The sequence below is a fragment of the Emydura macquarii genome, unplaced genomic scaffold (genome assembly GCF_026122565.2).
Source record: "Emydura macquarii macquarii isolate MOO-44397 ecotype Brisbane River unplaced genomic scaffold, CSIRO-AGI_Emac_v2 contig_3231, whole genome shotgun sequence".
NCBI lineage: Eukaryota > Metazoa > Chordata > Testudines > Chelidae > Emydura > Emydura macquarii.
In genome coordinates, this window is record NW_027133368.1 from 104026 (window position 1) to 121872 (window position 17847).

Here is a 17847-nt window from a genome sequence, read left to right on the forward strand (position 1 = left end):
TTGCACCAGTAACTCTACCCCATCCCAGATGAGGCACAGCAATTTTCAAGACAATCCAAGTCCACATGTGGATTTTAGAGCAGACAGAAAAACTGACAGTTATAAAGAAAGTGACTAGTCTCAACTTTAGCTGCAGTGGTGCAACTGCTCCAGCGTAATTCAATTCAGCCAGCCCTAGTCAGGGTATTTATCAGCTTTCTCCCACATGGGTTCTCTGATGTCTACTGCGGACTGAGTTCTGACTGAAGCTTTTCCCACACTTGAGGCACTTATAGGGTCTCTCTCCAGTGTGAATTCTCTGGTGCCTAATAAGATTTGATCTCTGACTGAAGCTTTCTCCGCAGTCCAGGCAGTTATAGGGTTTCTCTCCTGTGTGAGTTCTCTTATGTCTAATAAAAGTTGACCTATCAGCAAAGTTCTCCCCACACTCGGGGCAGTTATAAGGTCTCTCTCCGGTGTGGATTCTCTCATGTCTAAGAAAGGTTGGCCAGTCACAGAGGTTTTTCCCACATTGAGAACATATGAAGGGTTTTGCTCCTGTGTGGACTCTCTGGTGGCCAATAAGGTGGGATCTCTGACTGAAGCTTTTCCTGCAGTCGGGGCACTTATAGGGTTTTTCTCCAGTGTGGATTCGCTGATGTTTTTTCAGGGTTGGGCTGTCAATAAAGCTTTTCCCACACTGAAGACATTTATGGGGTCTTTCTCCAGTGTGGGTTCTGTGATGTATAATAAGGTGTAAACTCTGACTGAAGCTTTTCCCACACTCAGTGCATGTGTTTTTTCTTTCCTCGTTAGAGAATCTCTGCTGCATCATGTTTTTACTGAGATTCTTTATACCACCTTCACATTGAGTGGATTCCCCCACTTTCTTCCATGGCTCGTTTCCCTGCTGTCTCTCCAGCCTGCACTGATGCCCACAGACTTTTCCATGCTCCAGACTCCAGCTCACAGTCCCTTCAGATCTTTCTGATGATGTCCCATTCAGTTCCACTTGCTCAGGACCTTCTTGCTGTGGATTCTCCTCCTTGTTCTCACTCATCCCCTCACCTGCTGGGGCAGAGACAGAATCCAGACATGAGTCATTCCCTGTGCTAGGGGGAGAGGAGAGAAACAAACCCAAATAGCATTGGAGAAGAAAAATCAGAAGCAGAATCGTCCCCAAACCAAGGGAGAGAGAGGAAGGGAACAAATCTGGCCTCCATATCCCATTTGAACACCCCGCAGTGGGGAGGTCAGGAAAGAGAGAGCTACTGCCCAGTGTCAGTCAGACTTTGCAGGATGCCATGAGTTGCTCCTGAGAACTTGCCAGCTGCAGCCCACATGAGCTGTAAACCATGGTCCTTATCCTGGAGCTTCAGGTGATAGGTATCCTGGCCTAAGACCTCTGAGCACCAGAGACTGAATGATGGAAGGCTCCTGACTGTGATGTTTTACTACATAGGGAGCAAGACAGTAAATAAGTTAATTTTAATGTATTAAAGGGGAAACAATTGATTCCAAAACATATGGGAGAAAGTTGATTATCGGGGAGTTTATTCTCCTTCTTCAGCCACTCGCCCCACATCTGGGATATTAACTCAGAGCACCACTGTCTCCAAAACAAGGGGAAAATGTGGCAAATTAAATGGGTAAGAATCCATAATCCGAGATTTTATAATGATTTTTTAGTATTATTAGTGAGAAAATAAGGCAGCATCTGAGAGGGATAATCTTCAAGAATTTGAGAGAAAGGGGGGGGGGGAAAGTTTTCATTAAATAAATAAGTAAATAAATATTTAAAGAATTCTGGGTTTTTTTTAACTTCAGAAACATCGGGGCAATTGAGTCTTGTCTCTCCTGTTGTTGCTGGGGGCTGGTTAAGTGACTGTCTTGTACATCACAAGTTTTCCCTGCTTCTCTTTGAACACGGGAGGTGTCGCTGAATCTTGAACAAACAGACATTTTCCTTCAAGTGTTTGCTATGGAAACAAACCAATTAAAAACTGTTTAAACTGTCTAAATAAAAGTCCTTTCTCCTCTCAATCAAGTCATAAAGGAGTCTAATTTTCACGGGCTCTGAGCGCCCATTGCTCTCACTGACTTCCGGTGAAGTGGTTATAAATTTGCAACAATGCCAGATCTCCATTCTCCCCCCTCCCTTTTTTGCTCTCTCTCCATTGACACAACCGCATATAGGAACGATGCCCCCTTAATGCTGGGAGAGGCTTCCTGTGTCTAGATCAGTGGTTCTCAATCTCTTTGGGTTCATCAGGACCCATTTGTAAATGTTTATGGGTTGTCGTGACTCAGTAAATAGTCTGCGGATGGAAGCCCTGGGATGGTTTTGGTCGGGTCCTGCCCCCTAGAGGCACTGGGTCCTGCCTGGCACTCACCCCATAGTGGCAGCTCCTGCAGCGCCTGTGCTGTGGGGCTGGCTGGGCTTGACTCTCCTCTCTGCATGTTGCAACCTCCAGGGTTGCAGTGCTGCTCTGGTTTGGCCCCATCCCCCAACTGGACCAAATTTGTGCGAGGTGCCTGACCCTCCCTCCCCTCATTGTATAGGGAGCCAAAGTGCCAAACTCAGGCATTGGGAATCCCAGTCCTTTTCTAAGTCCCTAACAGTTAGGCATGGTAAGGCTCAGCATCGCCACGCCTACATGTCTGTGTGAACCTACCCTGCCCACATTTTTAAAAACAGGACTTAGGTCCCTTGGAAAAATTGTCCCTCTGGCCCACCAACGCCGAAATAATGGATCTGGGCACAGATAATAATGGATCTGGGCACAGCTTCTCACACAAAGCACAGAACTGAGCATCCCTCTCAAATTCCAGGTTAGCACCCTAACCATGGGACAGTTTAACCAGCCGCTGCAGAGAATTCAGATACTAAGGTGCCTGTCCTTGCAGACAGGTTTAACCAGGAAGGATGCATCATGCCACGCCGAGGGTGATGACAGCAAGGTCTCTCTTACCTTTGCACTAAGCAGTGCCATCTGCAAGGTGGGGATTGGCTTTCCCCTGGGATGTGGGGTCCCCAGCTCTTTTGCAAGGGGAAGGTCTATCTTCTCGTGAAGGGTTTCCTGGACTAGGAGACTCTTTTGGGAAGCAGCAAGTATGTTACTCCGTCAATATCAACCTCTCCCTTCTGCAGCCAGGGTGCTGGAGTGCCAGCGTTCCCAGCAGCAGCAGCAGCTGGGGGCTGAGAAGAACAAAGAAGCACCGGGACTCCAGGCAGCAACAACCAAGACTTAACCGCAGTGACTGCAGTTCTCTTGCTGCTGGAGGGGTCACGTTCCTCTGCGACACAGACTCTGTGTGTGATTCGCTTTGCAGCAGATTTCTCTAGTTAAAGGGCAGAGAGGAGGATTCTGGCTGGGTCCCGGTGCTGTGTCCTGGGGATGGTGGTTTCCTTAGCTGTTGTCTGCAGAAGGGGCCGATTCTTGCCAGGCGAGGCTGCTCTTCTCTGTCTCTTCAGGTTTTTCTTCCTGGGTCAAACACGGGAGGGCAGCCTCCCTTGTGATCTGGGAGCTTGTGCTGGGCAAAGCTGCATTAACCCCTCTGTGCCCAGCCCGGGGGGGACTTTATCCGGCGTCTGGAACCAGCCCCTGGGGCAGCCCCGACCCCAGCTCCCGAGCCGGAGGCTGCAGGTGAGGGGAGCCCCGGGGAACGGGCCGGGGCCGGGCAGGAAAGTGACTCTGCCCCCACGACCCCTCCTCGCCCCATCTCTGCTCCCGGGGCTCTGCGGGTCCCGGAGCTGCTGCCCCCCGGACACAGCCGGGCTCTGCTGCCCTTAGCGCCTGCAGGGGCCGAGCCAGCCCCGAGAAGGGGCCAGGGAGCGAGTCTCCCGGCCGGGGGGGGAGGGGGAGGCAGGGGGAGGCTGGCAGGGGCAGAGGGGCGATGAGCGGGGAGGGAGGTTCCCGGCTCCCAGCCCTGCCCAGCCCCAGTCACTGCAGCCCCGGGGCAGATTGACTGTCCGGGCCCAGGTGAGGAGCGGAGCGAGGAGAAGCCGGTTCCTGCCCCTGCCTGGTCCCCGCGCTGCTGGGAACGAGCTGCCCCGGGGCAGTGCCGGGGGATCCCGCAGAGCCGCCCCTGGGATTCTGCCCTTTTCCAGGGTTTGGGTCAGGGACTCTGTTACTGGGATGGTTTAATGTTGTCTCCTGGGTTTGGCCTGGTCAGAGGGGTCGGGTGTGCGCCATAAGACAATGACCAAGCATTTTCCCATCCTGACACTATCTAGAGCATCTGTCTGCAGAGAAAAGGCCTGGGGAGAATCAGGGTGTGAAACAGACCAAAGCAGCTTCTGAAATCTCCCCAGTTGCCCTTCTCGCCCTGACTGGCAGCAGAGTAAGTCCGTGTTTCACTACAGGTCGTTCTGTTCTCCCCCGCGGATGGAGAGGGGAAATGGCAGAGGTGTGACACTTCACCAGCTCAGCTGAGAGATTCTCAGGGGCCCGCTGGTGGTTTTGAGACAGAGGGGCAGGATGGGAAATGCACAAGGGGGCAGAATGTGACAAACCTGCCAACGTGGTCAGTCTGAGGCCTGGTTTTTCCAACAACCCCAGATAGGGGGGAGGAGCAGATTTCCCCATTCCTGGAAAAGTAAACAACCCCCCGGGACTGGACGGAGAAAACTGAGGAGACTCCCAGACAGTGCTGCAGCCTGACCCTGTTGGGGGCACCCACCCGTGGGAGACACACTGTCTCTTCACATTCAGCTGCTGGGAACGAAGATTTTTGGGATTCCTGTCCCTGGACCCCACTCTCTCCACTTCCTGACACCTGCTGGCTCCTCTGTGCAGGGCGGGGGTAGGTTATGCTAGTCTGTCCCTCCCAGAGTTTCCTTTTTTGGGGGGCATCCCTCCCCAATGAAGACTGGGGCATAAGGTTTTGCGTGTGGGACCTTAGTTGTTTCAGGGGCCGGTGACATTCGAGGAGGTGGCTGTGTATTCCACTGAGGGGCAGGGGTCTCTGCTAGAGCCTGGTCGGTCAGATAACCCTCTACAGGGACGTCATGCAGGAGAATTCTGAGACTGTGACCTCACTGGGTATGGGATTCCTGCCCCCCTTGATTATTAGACGCTATGGGGTTTCTGATGTGCCGTTTCACTTCTGCTCAGCTTCTGCCATGGGCACATGAAGGAAATGGGTCTCAAAGGCCGCAGAGCCAAATGGAAAGTGATTTTCATCTCCATACTACCTCCCATGGATTAGGGGAGTCAGTGACATAATATGGATGCTAATTGATCCCCATCCCTCCTCCATGACTTGTTGTCCACGCAATAGTCTTCCAGCAGCTGTCCCAGAATGCCCCATTCCCTGTGACAGTGACTGATCTAGTCACAGTTGTAAACTCTACTGCCCCAGGGTCACAAAGACTGGAAGCCACCCACCTTCAAAATCCCCCACATTTTTGAAATGCCTTTTCCTGATTGTCGTCCTTGGCAAGGGAACAAGGAGCTTGCCGTTGCGTGCAGCTGCCCTGACAATGATGTACTAAACGTGCTCCTGCCTGAAGCAGATGTGAAGTATTTGATCTCCTGGGCCTGTGGAGAGAAGAGGCTGTGCAAACAGAGGTACGGACCGGCTGTAGAAACATTGGCATCTCTGAACAGATTGCATGAGGGGTGCAGCTGACGGTATATGACAGGGATCAGCGCGAGTGCCGCATGAAATCAAGGGGACTGCACCAGGCATACCACAAGGCAAGGAAGAGCAACAATCGATCTGGTGCGGTGCTGCTGACCTGCCACTGTCACGAGTGGCACGCCGTTGTTGGAAAAGACCCCACATGACCACTGTGGGGGACCTTTGAGGAGTCCAAGACAGAGACCCCTGCCGGGAACGGTCAGGAGGAGGAAGTGGGGAAAGCGGGAGGAAATGCAGCAGAAGGCTGCAGCCATTCCATGAGCCAGGACTTGTTGAAGACACCACCCCTGTCTAGCCACTCTGCTAGGCAAGCTGAGATGAGCCCGATGAAGGGCAAGGTACCTCGGGAAAGTGTGACCATAAATTTTTCCTTACAATGTTTGACTTTAGCCTGGCCCATCCCCAAGATAACAAGACACAGGTACTGACTTTTTTCATTTGTTTTATTTGTACAAGAAGAGGTAGAGGTGGCATGTGCTTTTTATTTCCCTGCTGCGTTAAGACTGAGGGGTGTGGGGGGAATGCAGAGCACTTTGCTTATGTACTTAGGGCTGTCCTTTGTAGCCCCCTCAGACTGCTCGATGTAACTTTTCTGGGGATACTCTGCAATCCTCTCCCAAAGATTTCTAAGGAGGGCTGCCTTGTTTCTTCTCAGCATTCACTGACTTATCACTTGATGATTATCTGTTCTGTTCATTCCCTCTGAAGCACCTGGCATTGGCCACTGTCAGAAGATAGGGGATGAGATGGACCATTGGTCTGATCCCGTATGGGCCTTTAAGAGGTGACCCTTTGGGAGGTGAAGGGGTAGCACTGAGAAAGTTTCTGTCTGAGCCATAGAATTTATTCTAATGCTGCTGGGGCAAAGGGGGAATCACAACGGCGATGGGGGAAGAAAGGAATCCCTCTGATTCTCCCCATCACCCTTAGATCTCACAGATTCTGAAACAACATATTTATGTAGCCCTGCTCCTGCTCTGCAGTATATGTAAACATATTTGAAATAGGAGAAAAGGTACAAAAAGTAACGACTCTTCAGTTCACTTCAGATCAACGTGAGAATATCTGGGAATGAGACAATCTGTCCTGAACGCGCATACTTCATCGTAAGAGTGACTCAATCACTCTGCTAATGAGGTGCTCAGGGAAGGTCTAGGACAGAAAAAGGGCTGGTTCAGTCAGGATTGGGGGAAACATGCCAGCTAACCCTCACCTCTTTTCTTAGTCTCTAGACAAACCCTTGGAGGCTAAGGCTGAGATGGGTCTTGCCCATGCGTCCCTTTGGAAATCAGTACTTCTCAATGATGCTTTCTTAATATCGAGAGGACAAGGCAAGGGACAAGGGGCTGAATTATAGGAGAAGTATTCCTTAGTCCCATCCCATGGTCCCCACATGCTGGATACTCCAGTACCCTGCATCCAACTGCTTCTGCTTCCCCTCTCCACCAGACACAAGCATTAAACTCCCCCTTCCCTGCCCATCATCCCTCCCTCCTGGTCTGTTAACATCTGATACCCCCTGAGAACCAAGCACATTGGGGGACCTGAGGAGAGAAGGGGTTATCAGACTTCAGGGACACCTCATTGCAGGGAATAGCTCCTGATAAGTGGGGGAGCCCAGCTCCTGGCATGGTGGAAGAAAAATGATGGAGACAGGGCGCTAGAGAGAATATGGGCCCAAGTTTTCTCCCTGAAAGGAAAGGGAAGGAGAGAGGGAATTTCCAGAGGAGTTATTTTCCTTTGCCCAGCAGGTAGGTGGTAGAAAGGCACATCCACGCAGCAGCGAGGGCTGCAGAAGGGAGGAAAAGCTGATCAGATATTCTGTTCTGCTTGGGGTTTGCTAGACAGACAGAACCAGAGTCACTGCTGCTGTATCCTCACTCCAGAGAGGGGCCACCAGATACTTGGAAAGCAAATGTCACTGATGCAACAGGGAATCAGGAAATGGTTTATTTTTACTATGGCTAATGCTGATCAGGGCATTTTTGGGTGTCACCGATGTGTGGATTCTCTGATGTTTAATAAGGTATGAGCTCCTAGTGAAGCTTTTCCCACAGTTGGTGCATTTATAGGGTCTCTCTTGTGTGTGAGTTCTCTGATGTCTAATCAGGGATGAACTAATATTGAAGTTTTTCCCACAGTCAGAGCATTTATAGGGTCTCTCACCCGTATGGATTCTCCGATGTGTATTAAGGGATGAACTCACGTTGAAGCTTTTCTCACAGTCAGGGCATTTATAAGGCTTCTCTCCTGTGTGCACTCTCTGATGTCTACTGAGGGCTGAGTTCACACTGAAGCTTTTTCCGCAGTCAGGGCATTTATAGGGTTTCTCTCCCGTGTGAACTCTCTGATGTTCAATAAGGCGCGAGCTCCGAGTGAAGCTTTTCTCACAGTTGGGGCAGTTGTAGGGTCTCTCTCCTGTGTGGATTCTCTCATGTCTAGTTAGGTCTGACCTCCGTTTGAAGCATTTCCCACACTCAGTGCAGGTGGTCTCTCTCTCTTCCATGAAGATTCTCTGCTGGGCTGTTGTTCTCTTGAGGTCCATGCAATCTCCCCCACAATGAATGGATTTGCCTACTTTCCACACTGGGGGGTTATCTTGATGGTTCTCTAGGCTGTGCTGATTCTCACAGGCTTCTTCCTGCTCAGAACTGGAGAACACATTCCCTTCAGATATTCCCCGTAATGTCCAGTGTTGTTTCACTTGTTCAGGACCCTCCTGCTGGGGATTGTCCTCCTTGTACTTATTCATCATCCCATCACCTAGATAGATAGAAAGAGAATTTGGACATGAGTCATTCCCTGTACAGGGAAGGGGGAGGGAAGGAAACCTCAGAAAGTGGCACAGCAAATGGGGTGGTCATGGAGGCTAGGAGGGAAGGAGACACAAATGAAATGAACTGTTGTGAGATCAAAAAAAGAAGAATCCCTATAATTCTTTCTCAGAGAATAGAGATGATGAAGCTACCACATCCTATCTGAACACTCAGGCCGAATGAAACTACTGCCAGGTATTAGTCATGGTGTGAAGACATGAGTGATGTCTGCAATGGAGATACAACACCTGCTGGGGACAATCCAGATGCAGGGGGGATCATGAGGCCTTTGTGGGAATCCAAGCAGTTTTCTTCATTCAGCCTTTGTTTCTGAGTTGGTTTAATGGACTTCTTATCTGCACAGATGTCTCTCAAGATCTTCCTCTTCTCAGAGCCCTGCAGATTGAGGACGCACAGCATTTCCCCTTGTTCCATCTTGGAGATCAGGTCAGGTTCAGGAAGAAGAAATCCTGTTCCAGGAGAAAGTAAACAAGTGAGATGAGGGTGAATTGTAAATGCAAAAAATATTCCACAGGTTAATGTTGGTTCGTTACTTCCAATTTTTTATTCAAAGGCCAAGATTTCTTTTTAAACAATTCAGGTTTAGTTTTTTAAAAATTTCAGCAAAAGAAGTGAGATTGCATTTTTTAATAGTTAATATTCAACAAAACCTAGTCTCACATGCTGTATTTGACTCTTCATTTGAATATGTTATTGATGTTTTACAATGCTTATGTAATCACAGGCCTTGTTCTTGTGACTGTTGGACTGCCCTGAAGAAGCAGGGCCATGCCACTCCTGAACGTGAAGCTTTATTCCCGTGCAATGTGCTGGCATGTGTCATCCCCTGTTGTGATAATTTACCCTAATGGTGAGTTTAACTGTGAAAAGTGAGTGAAAGTTCATCAAATATCACAATAACCTATAATAACAAATGTTGATGGGAAAAGATGCAAAAGAGACAGGAAGACTGAATTAGGGCTACTGATATAACTCAAGGACTGGGTTAAAATCATGCTTGGTAAACAAGAGCAGGGTGAGATCAGAAATCAATGAACCAAAATTGGTGTGTCAGAAATGATAAATACCTGAATATTTATTGGACACAGCTACCAGATGTCTCTCCAGAGCAACCCAATAGAAGAGGGGCAGCAACACTCTTTGCTAAACACTTCCCTTATATTGTTTCACCACAACACATAGACACATAGATACAGAGGGCAAATATATTTTAATTAAGGGGTCCTTGGAAAGGTGAACTTCTCAACTAAGCCAATGCATACGCTCCCTATCAAGACCAAATATTTTTTTTAATCAGTGTTTTAGAGATTTAGGAAGTTTTAGGGAAAGGGATATTATTCTAGGAGGGTAATTTTAACAAAGTGCTTAATCCCGCTTTGGATCGATCAAATGTACACAAAAGGCGTTCAGGAGAAGAAACTGCAAATGAAGATCTGGTATGTGTCTGGCCATGGATGAGTCCAGATACCAGGGACTACACATATTCTTCTGCTACTCATGGATCTTATTCCAGGATTGATATGATTTTTGTTTCTAGGACTTCAACTAATTTAATCAAAAAAACTAATCAGGGGGTTATATATTGTTCTGGTCATGCCATGGCATATATTATATTAAAAGATTGAGACTCAGTGGAAAACCTAAGGGCCTGGTGGTTGTACAGAGATTTGTTTGTGATCCTCTTAGAATTAAAAAACTCAAAGAAAATTTTCAGAAATATACAGAAGAGAATGATACGGAACAGATCAATAAAAGTGTTCTCTGGGATGCTGAAAGGCAGTAATGGGGGGGATCCCTATAAATGAAGCATCCTATCTCAAAAGAGATGAGAGATCTTGCAGAAGAAAGTCGGATTAAAGATCTCTGTGGTTAGGATGATAGATATAAATCTACAGGATCCAAAAAAGAGAGCATAAAAGAATAACTGAGATAAGAGAGAAGATTAACTTATTACAAACAGGTAAAACTGAACAAACACTTAGATATATTAAACAAATATATTATGAAAAGGGAAAGAAATCTGCTAGACTTTTAACCAGAAAGTTAAAAAAGAAACAGGATCAATCAGCTATCCCTCTGATTAGAAATGAAAAAGGAGATTTAATAACTGGCGTTGAACAAATCTCTGAAACATTTGCTAACTTTTCCCCATACCTTGGACACTTCAGAACATCCAAATCCTGAACTGATAAATAGGTATTTGAGAAGTATGAAGCCAGCTCAGCTCTCAGAGGATGATGTGACAACTCTTGATGGGAATATTGCTTCAGAGAAAGTTGATGTAATTAAGAATTTAAAATCCAATAAAGCTCCAGGTCCCTATGGAATTGCTAGGGAGTATTATAGAGCTCTAAAGCAAGTGTTGGTCCCTATTTTAACTGAATTGTTTAATGGTATATTGCAGGAGATCAAGATTCCAGATTCATGGAAAGAGCCAAAAATTGTGGTCCTTCCTAAAGAAGGAAAAGATCTTACCAGTTGTGCATCAAACAGACCTGTTTTTTTAATTAATGTGAATACTCAAATTTATGCCAAGGCACTAGCAAATAGACAATGTCATCTTGTCCAAATTTGTTCACCCTGACCAGTCTGAGTTTGTTGCTGGCAAGCATCCATCTGATAATATCAGAAGAACTCTGAATTTGATCTGTAATGTTAATTCCAGCAATTCTTCCTGTATGCAGGTTTCTTTGGATGCTGAGAAAGCCTTCGACCTGCTGGAGTGGGAGTACCTCAGACAGATTTTGGTAAGGTTTGGTTTTGGAAATGTTTTCTACAGTCATATTGGCCCTACATACTCATCTTCAAGTGTCAGCCTTGGCTAATGGACATCATTCACTTCCTTTTAATTTGTCTAGGGGTATCGGACAGGGTTGTCCCTTATATTTGTCCCTGTTTGCTCTGGCAATGGAGATATTTGCAATAAATGTGAGAAACAGTCCCTTGGTAAAGGGTATCAAGATGTGAACACAAAACAGCTTTGTATGCTGACAATGTCTTCTTATATCTCCAAGATCCAGAAGCATCATTAAAAATTATAGAACAATTGACTTTGGAATGTAGGCCGGTATCAAGCTTCAAAATAACTATGATAAACCTGAAATTTTAGGAATTAATATTTCTGAGAGGGTCCAAACAAACTGTTGCCAGCTACATAAATTTAAATGGGTCAAAATATTTAAAATATTAAGGAATAAATATTGTGGAGAGACAGTAATATCTTTGTAAGGCAAATAACCCTCCACTATGGAATAAAAGAACATCAGAGTTGGAGGAATTGAACAAATATGAAATTTCTTAGCCAGATAGGGTAGCCTTGGTAAAGATGAATGTTGTCTGAAAGTTATTATTTTTGTTTCAGTACATCCCCGATATGAATTATAAACATGACAGGATGCACTATTAAAATTCATATGGAAACATACAAGACAAAGGGTGAGTTCTAAAGTACGAATAATCTTACAAAGTGGGGTGGACTAGCTTTCCCTAATTTGGCTTATTATTATGCATCACAATTGAAAGATGTGATCAATTATGTTAATAGACTATCCAAACACTGGGTGAAACTCAAAAAAGATCAGAGCCCCAATATAGCTATTTATAGTTAGGTTACAAAGAAATGTAGGTCACCAAAACCAAAAAGTCACACATTCATCCAGACCATTTTAGCAGCTTTGGACAATTTTTTTTTTTAATTTCCTGTCACTGAGGCCCACTCCCTTAGCTACTTTTATCAATAATCAGGAATTTATCTTTAGGAAATATCAAAGTAATTATTTATTGTGGGTAAGAACTGAGATTACTCAGTTTTGATAGCTGATTTTGGGTCCTGATATGAAATCATTCCAAGAGATATCTAATGATGTAAATAATATAAAGATCCCATATTTTCAGTATTTACAAGTCAAACATTTTATTGTTAAATCTGGATACGAGATAGCTCTATCTAGGCCTTTAACCACATTTGAAGAGTTGACCCAGGAGTAAGTTGGGACAAAAAGATTAATTTCTCAGATAAATACAATTTTGATTGAAAAAGATATTGACAGGAAGACAACCCAAATGAAAAGATGGGAGAGGGATTTGGACAAAGATACTGATCTAGATGAGAGAGTATTTATATGCAGGAGGAGGAGGCCTCCCCTGTTGGCAAGGCAGAATATTAAATCCTGAATATTAACCTGATGTGAATAAGCAATAAGTAATGTATGATGTAGTAGGTTAATATTTCATTATATTTTTGCCTTAATAAAAAGTTTCAGAAAGGAAATGCTGTGTATTATCATTACAGTAGCACAATCTCACCTGTTCAGATAGGCTCAGAGGCTCCTGCCCATTTTCTTCTCCCCTTTCACCGAGTAGTTGAACAGGGAAACCTCCCGGGGCAGTTCAGAAATGCTCTCATCCCCTCTCTTGACAATGGCTCTGTCTAGCTCTTCCAGCTGGGACAGAAGGAGCGGCTCCTGCTCCTCCAGAAACCCACACAGCTCCTTCCAATCCCAGAGGATTTTCTGCCTCTTGGCTTCTATCTGTTTCTGCAATTACAGGGAGAGGACGACTTGGTAACAAGGGGAAAATCATCAATGTTCCTCCCAGCAGATGGGGAAGATATTGGCCAGAACCCAGGATCCCTTGTGGTGCATGATGGGAAATTCACTGGGAACAGGAAGGATGGAGGTATCAGGGCAGGGGAGAGCTGCATGTCACTAGTGGCAAAGCACAGATTTTTGTCTCGAAAACCTCATCAATTTGCAGTGGGCCAAAATCTCTGTCCAGTCAGCCCACATATTCTCTCCTCTCTCCCCATCTTCCCTTGGTGCTACAGAGAAATCCCAGTCACTATAACATCCTGAACAGCCTTTGGGCAGTGTCTCTTTGGGCCAGTACACAGACAAGGCCCATATGACGACAGATGCTTTTCAGCACAGCTGCTTCTTGCTCCCCAAGAGTGTCATGTTACCCTCCACAGGCTTGACCCTGCCCTCCTCCCTGGATTCCAGCGGGGATGGTTTCCTGGTTGAGGCCTGCAGGATGGGCCAAGACAAACCTCAGTGGCGAGGTGGGCCGAGCACCCACTAGCAGGTCCTCTCTTTGCCTCTCCTTGTCATCCTTGGCTTCTTTCAGTTCGTTTCGCGCACACAGGATGGACGCTCTTGCAGCCTCTCCTAGAACAATCAGGGAGGGGGGGAGATTATTTTTTTACAAACTACTACAAACGCTCTCACATCTGGCAGATTTCAGGGCCCAATCCTGCACCACAGTGGCCCACGCAGCGCCCCCAGGACTCGCACCCGGGGCAGGATGGGGCCAATAGGCTTTTTCTCGATTGCAGTTCAACCTCAGCCCAGCAGGGGTGAAAAGGGAAACAGATAAAAACAGAATCCATGGGGAACCTCCCCGACCTCACTGATGTACCCAGCATAATAAGGGTCACACATTACCTCTCCAGCTTCCCCAGCTCTAATCAAACAACATAACCAGCGTGCCAGCTCTGAATTCCCCCCCCCCCGGCCCCCCACACACACACACAAACATTAGCTTCTTTCATTGCCCTCAGTGCTCAGAACACACCCCCGGGGCAGATACAAAGATTAAAGACATGAGCAGGGAGTCCCTGTAGCACATGCAAATTGAGCCTGGGAACTGCTCATTGATATTCATTCCACTTAAAAAAATAAAGTCTTTGGCTTCCATCAGAATCCGAACCGTGAAATGGAGCATCCAGCACGTGGAGCACATGGAGCAGTGTAACCCGCACCATGCAGTGTCTGTGTTGCAGCTAGAGAAACTGCTCCCCGCCCCACCAAAGACTGGGGCAGAAAGTTTGGGTCAGCCAAGTGGGGTTTGTTACCAGTAGCAGGTGCAAGACCCAATCGGGCTGTGGGAGAAGAAATGCCCCCAGAAATGGGACAATAAGTCTTCCAGCCAGAAAGGGAGGTTACAGAAGATAGGAGGGGAGGATAGAGAGGATGAAAGGGGCAGAAGGAGCAGTAAGCGTGGAGGGAGGTTCCCAGCACCCAGCCCTGCCCAGATCCATTCACTGCAGTCCCCGGGCCAGACTAACTGTCCTGGGGACAAGGTGAGGACCAGAGAGAGGAAAAACCAGTTCCTGCCTCTGCCCTTCCTTCTCTGGCTCCTGCTACTACAGGGCTGGCCCCTTGCCATACATGTGGAGCCCTGCACAGATAGAAAATCTGTATCTGCATCCGATCTGCAATAATGATCTGTGAATATCCACATCCGGATTTCTGTGGATATGAAGTGGATATGCACAGATTTGCAGTGCTCACTACCCCGTGTGGTCTCCTGGTATTTCCCTTCCTCCCCCCTTTTCCGCCCCCCACCTATGGTCTGCCAATGACACAGGGCAGGGAGCCCTGGGTGAGTCAGCATTAACAGAGGGTGGGAGGGAGCCAGAAGTGTCCAGGAACTGGCTGGGTACTGGAGGATAATCAAGAACTATGGAGAAAATGGAGCAAAATCTGTGGAGGATTTCAGATCAGTATTTAATAACTATTCAGAAAAGGAGAAAATCAGAGGGAATTTCATCTCAAAATGTGATGACTGAAGAGAAAACAGAAAAATCTGAAAGTGTCCACTCATGTCTAGTACTTTAAAAATGGTCATTGTTTAAAGGAGACTTAAAGAGGAAAGAGTCATTGGGGCATATGACCTTTTTGTACTTCTCCAGGGTTCTTAGAGGAGACTGGCAGGATAGTGGAGTGTTCATCTGGGGGGGGAGGGGGGAAATGTTTCCCATTATTTACCAGAAAGGGGGATTGTGTGGAAATAAACAAATACACACAGTCCAAGTCTTTTTAGACCTAAAGCATCTAGTGCAGTTACATCATCCCTTTCATCACTTTAACTGCGGAGATTGATCCGTCAGAGGAATCACGTTCAATATAAGGAAGATAAAGCTATGTAAATCGGCTCTTTAAAAGGGTGTTAAAGATAAAATTTTTCACATATTCTGAAATCAAAGTGTAAAGTCTAACCATCTGTTCTGCATTGTTACTGAATATTTGTATTGTGGCAAGTCAGAGCCCCATTGTGGTAGGTGCTGTACAGACACATGACATGACTGCCCCACCCCAAATTGCTTACAGTCTCAAAAGCAAGATATACCCGGTGTGACCCTTCCATGCTTAGGGCAGCCACCTGATAATGCCAAGGTCAGGGCAGGCTGTGAAAAGGGAGCAGATTCTCCCAGCGCTGGTGGGTGGAACTGAATCCAGGCTTCCCAACCAGCCACAAACAGTGCTTCTGATTCCCCACACTGGTTATCAAGAAGCCAAAATACAAATACACACAGCCCCCTTTACTGCATTCCAGCCTCTGGCTCCCAATCAGCCACTAGGTCCAGTAAAGAGAGAACAGTTACTTAAACTCTGTGCTCTTTACTAAAAAGGTTTTTCCTGACCTCAAAGGGTCAGCCATAGTACCAGATCAATAGAAGTGTGGATTGTACCCAAAATACCATGCTGCCAGCCAATCCTTTAGTAACTAAAACTAAAGGTTTATTATAAAAAGAAAGAAATAAACCATAAGAGAAACGTTAAAGGCTTAAAGCAATCAGATACATACATTTGATTAAAAGTCCATATACATCAGGTTTCTAGAAGAATTGTGGAGTTTGCAGGCTTGTATAGTCCCTCTGGTTTACACCCAGTAATTGGATGGGCCTCAGTCCTTTGTCTCACAGCTTCAGATCAGTTGTAGATGAGCTGATCCAGAGGTAAGTTGGTAGCTGAAACTGAATCCCAACTGAAAGACAAAATGGATTCCCAAGGCTTCTGCCTTATATAGCCTCTGTCCTTGCCGTGCTGCTTGTGGAATTCTACAGGAACTAAAACGAAGTCCAGAGTCACAAGAGCAAGTCCTGGTGACTTATCAGGTATGTCTCTGGTTTCTCCCCCCTGGGCCCCTTGCCTCTGTGAAAGTTTCAATGGGCCATTAAGCAGGCATTTGTCCTGCCGCCACCCTGTCTAGAGTGTGTCTCATACAGCACAACTTGAAATACAGGTATACCAAATATATCCATAACTTCCACTACATATATCACACATGAACATAAGTATTATCATCTTACCTAACACATTTTAACCTTTCTAACAGTACCTGACATGGCATATCTCACATGAATTATTATGATTTTGACATACTGATGTTAAACCATATACTAAATGTCCTTCCCCCCCCTCCTCCCCACAGTCTAACCAGCGTGACACCCAGTATATCTTTAAACCATGATTTGAGGACTTCAATATCTCAGTCATAGGTTAAGGGTCTATTACAGGAGTGGGTGAGTGAGGTTCTGTGGCCTGCGTTGTGCAGGAGGTCAGACTAGATGTTCATAATGGTCCCTTCTAACCTTAAAGTCTATGAATCTGAGGGGACCCCACGGCTCGTCGCTGAGTAGGGGGATTGTAATGGGGTTAGACTTTTAAATGAGCAATACACCCTCCATTATCTCCTCTCCTCTGTAATGTTTCTAGCTGCACAGAGGTAGTTAAATCTAGCACATTTCAAGCTCTCTCTCTCTCTCATATTTCACCTCAGCCCCTCCTGACACCTCCATCCCCAAGAAAAAGGGGAAACCCCAGGGGGACCAATTTAGGGTTTCCCTGAAGTCCCTCTGCCATCTCCTCTCCAGTTTAGTTTCTGAAGCAGACAGTACCGAGAACCCCAAATTCTGAAGAATCACTAGAGGGGACAAAAAGAAATAATCACGACTAATGAGAAATTGGCTTATAAACATATGGGTTTAAAAAAATAATAATAATAAATGTGGTTTGATTTCTGGCTTCTGACCCTTTCGGTTACATTCGGGTCACAAGTTTACTGAAAGCTGAGACTGTCACCTAACCACTGACTAGGGGAGCTGAGGCTTTAAGGAAAAGCACCAGTTACCTGTCGACTCTCACGAAAATCACAAGAGGGTGCAAGCTGATTCTGGGAGGCGCTGAGGCAGGAAGCTTCATTCATTGCTGTCAATAGCTCCGAGGAGGGGAGATCGGAGGCTCCTGGCCCTGTTTGTACAGCTAGTCACTTTTCCCTACACTTCCCCAGCCCTTTCTCCATCACCTGCACTCTCCGGCTCAGGAATATCAGCAGAGCCCGGGGCTGCCCCAGGGGACTAGTCCCAGCCACTGGAGAAAGTCCCTGTCTGGCCTGGGCACGGAGGGGGCTGTAAGGAAGGTCTCTCCCTGGCACAGACCCCGCTGGGGAACAGCCCCTGCTCAGCCTTGGGCCCCCCAAGTCTCAGATCACAAGGGAGGAGAAGTGGCAGCGTCTCCCAACACCCCCGCGGCTGCGAGGCCAATGAATCCCCCCAGCGAACGGATGCCTCATCACCGGCCCCTGCTTTTCCCACGGCCTTCCT

General features: G+C 46.8%; 1 pseudogene; it reads right to left on the minus strand.

The window, feature by feature from the left end:
• The window catches only part of LOC137142553 (zinc finger protein 850-like), a 66074-nt pseudogene that overhangs the window by 33634 nt on the left and 14593 nt on the right, over positions 1-17847 (minus strand).